This window comes from Arvicola amphibius, chromosome 10 (assembly GCF_903992535.2).
Source record: "Arvicola amphibius chromosome 10, mArvAmp1.2, whole genome shotgun sequence".
Classification (NCBI taxonomy): Eukaryota; Metazoa; Chordata; class Mammalia; order Rodentia; family Cricetidae; genus Arvicola; species Arvicola amphibius.
Window position 1 is genome coordinate 77,400,276 of NC_052056.1, and position 3,145 is coordinate 77,403,420.

Here is a 3,145-nt window from a genome sequence, read left to right on the forward strand (position 1 = left end):
CACACAGCTACTCCCTACAGCAGGGTTTGAGAGAACAGTTCCAGACACAGGAGAAATGGTTTATTTATAGCCCCCCAAACTGCAAGACTAGGAGGCTCCTGATGTGTTTTCAGGGTGGTGTAACTGGAGGTTTCTCTCTCATCTGCCAGTTCCTGAATAACCACTCTGAGGCTTAATATTAATTACAAACTGTTTGATCTATTGGCTCAGGCTTATTAACTAGCTTTTAAAACTTAAATTAACTCATTTCTATTATTCTATATTTTACCACAAGACCCGTGGTTTATTACCTCAAGTCCTGCTTCTCTGGCTGTTGGCATCTCTCTGACTCCACCTTCTTTTCCCTTTATCTTTGCTTGGATTTCCTGCATGGCTCTATTCTGCCTGGTATTGGTCAAATTAGCTTCTTTCTTAACCAATGGTAATAAAACATATTCACAGCATACAGAGAGACATCCCACATCAGGGTGGTGAGTGAAAAAAAAGAAAGGAGCTGAACATAACTCCTCCTAGGTATGGTGGAAGAGAAAGTTTATTATAGATTAAAGGAAGAGACCAGTCAAAGGAACATCTGGGAGAGTCCACTGTGGATGTGACCCTGAACCTTACAAGGAGAGGGGGAGGGGGAAACCAGGTACAGCAGTCAGGAGGCTCTGCAGAACAGATGAAAAGTCCAGGTAACCAAAATGGTTGGATTATATAGGAAAGGGCAGCTGGGAAAAGTTTGGGGTAGAAGGCAGGGTGTAGAAGAAAATTTCTGTCCCACCTGGTTCCACAGCCATTCAGTCCCAAAGAAACACACAGAGGCTTATGTTAATTATAAACTGGCAGCCGGGCGGTGGTGGCGCACGCCTTTAATCCCAGCACTCGGGAGGCAGAGGCAGGCGGATCTCTGTGAGTTCGAGACCAGCCTGGTCTACAAGAGCTAGTTCCAGGACAGGCTCCAAAGCCACAGAGAAACCCTGTCTCGAAAAACCAAAAAAAAAAAAAATTATAAACTGGCCTATTATTAACTCATTTTTTTGTATTTTTTTGAGACAGGTTTTCTCTGTAGCTTTGGAGCCTGTCCTGGAACTAGCTCTTGTAGACCAGGCTGGTCTCGAACTCACAAAGACCCACCTGCCTCTGCCTCCTGAGTGCTGGGATTAAAGGTTGCACCACCACCACCCGGCCTCTTATTAACTCCTACACGTTAAATTAACCCATAATTCTTGTCTATGTTTAGCCACTACGTGACTTGGTACTTTTTTCAGTGCAACATTTTCACCTTCTTCTTCTGCATCTGGGTGGCAACTGAAGACTGAGGCTTTCCTTTTCCCAGAATTCTCCTACTCTGGATGCCCCGGCTATACTTTCTGCCTGGCTACTGGCCAATCAGCATTTTATTAAACCAATAAGAGTGACAAATCTTTACAGGTACAAGAGTATTATCCCACAGCAGCAGGCAAACCAGTCGGGAGGCCCCTGTAACAGGCAGGGACTAGAATGCAGGGAGAACCTGGTGGCCAGTAACCACTTAGATGTGTTAATAAACACCTCAGCTGTGTGTTCTGAGTTTGAGACTTACCAGCTGGAGGTCAGGATATAGATAGGCTCTGCAGCATGTACTTCAGTATCAAAATACAGATTTGCTCATGGGGCCGGGTGGTGGTGGCGCACACCTTTAATCCCAGCACTCGGGAGGCAGAGGCAGGCGGAACTCTGTGAGTTTGAGACCAGCCTGGTCTACAAGAACTAGTTCCAGGACAGGCTCTAAAGCTGCAGAGAAACCCTGTCTCGAAAAACAAAACAAAACAAAACAAAAAAAAAACAAAACAAAACAAAAAAAAAACAAAAAAAAAAAAGAAATACAGATTTGCAACAGAGGACAGGGAGATTGAAAATTCTTTGATCAGACATATAGACAAGAACTTGACATGTAACTGACTTTGGGAGTCAGGATATAAGTGGTGTTTAAAGCCACAAGCTTAGGGGGCTAGAGATGGCTCAGCAGTTAAACACACTGGCTCCTCTCCCAAAGGGCCGATTAAGTTCCCATCACCTCTCTGACACATACATGCAGGCAAAACACCCATGCACATAGAAAAAAAAAATAAAACCACAAGCTTAGGCTGGAGAGATAGCTTCATGGCTTCGCAGGTAAAAGTACATGCAGCACAAGCCTGGCAAGGAGAACCAACTCCTGAATCTTGTCCTATGAGCTCCACACATGTGCCAAGGCACATAGTTGATCATACACATACTTTATTTCTTTTTTTTCTTTTTTTTTTTTTGGTTTTTCGAGACAGGGTTTCTCTGCAGCTTTTTTAGAGCCTGTCCTGGAACTAGCTCTTGTAGACCAGGCTGGCCTCGAACTCACAAAGATCCGCCTGCCTCTGCCTCCCGAGTGCTGGGATTAAAGACGTGCGCCACCACCGCCCGGCCATACACATACTTTAAAAAGGAAATTCAAATTTAGCATGCCCCTTAGGGTTAATCTCTAGTCTTACGCATCTTCAGGCAAAAAAAAACCAAGCCAGACAAAGGACCTGGCCCCAAATAATGATCAAGAGATGTGTGGGACTAGAGAGGGCACTGGACCTGAGGGCTTCATCACCTGCCACCTGTTGGGCCTGGAAGACGTGGAGGCCGAAGGAGAGCAAAGAAAGGGAGGTGAGCAGACAGTGGGATGGACATGCCTTTGCAGGCGCTGGTCCGGGAGAAAAGGCAAGAGTCTTTTTTTTTTTTTTTTTTTTTTTTTTTTTTTTTTCCGAGATAGGGTTTCTCTGTGGCTTTGGAGCCTGTCCTGGAACTAGCTCTTGTAGACCAGGCTGGTCTCGAACTCACAGAGATCCGCCTGCCTCTGCCTCCCGAGTGCTGGGATTAAAGGCGTGCGCCACCGCCCGGCGGCAAGAGTCTTTAGATACAAGGGAGGGCAGGTCTGAGCGGATCTAGCTGGCATAGCATGGGCTGGGCAAGTAATCAGGCAATGCACAGAGATGGCTCTGAAAAGTTGCAACGCAGTTTGGCTGGAGACAGGAAAAGAAGATTCTATTCACAGGCAGTAAACCTCAGTTTAGCACAATGGCTGCGCCTAGCACGCACTCTGGGCACTTGGAAACCACAGTTCCCAGAATGCCTTATTCCTACTTCCGGGACTGGGTGG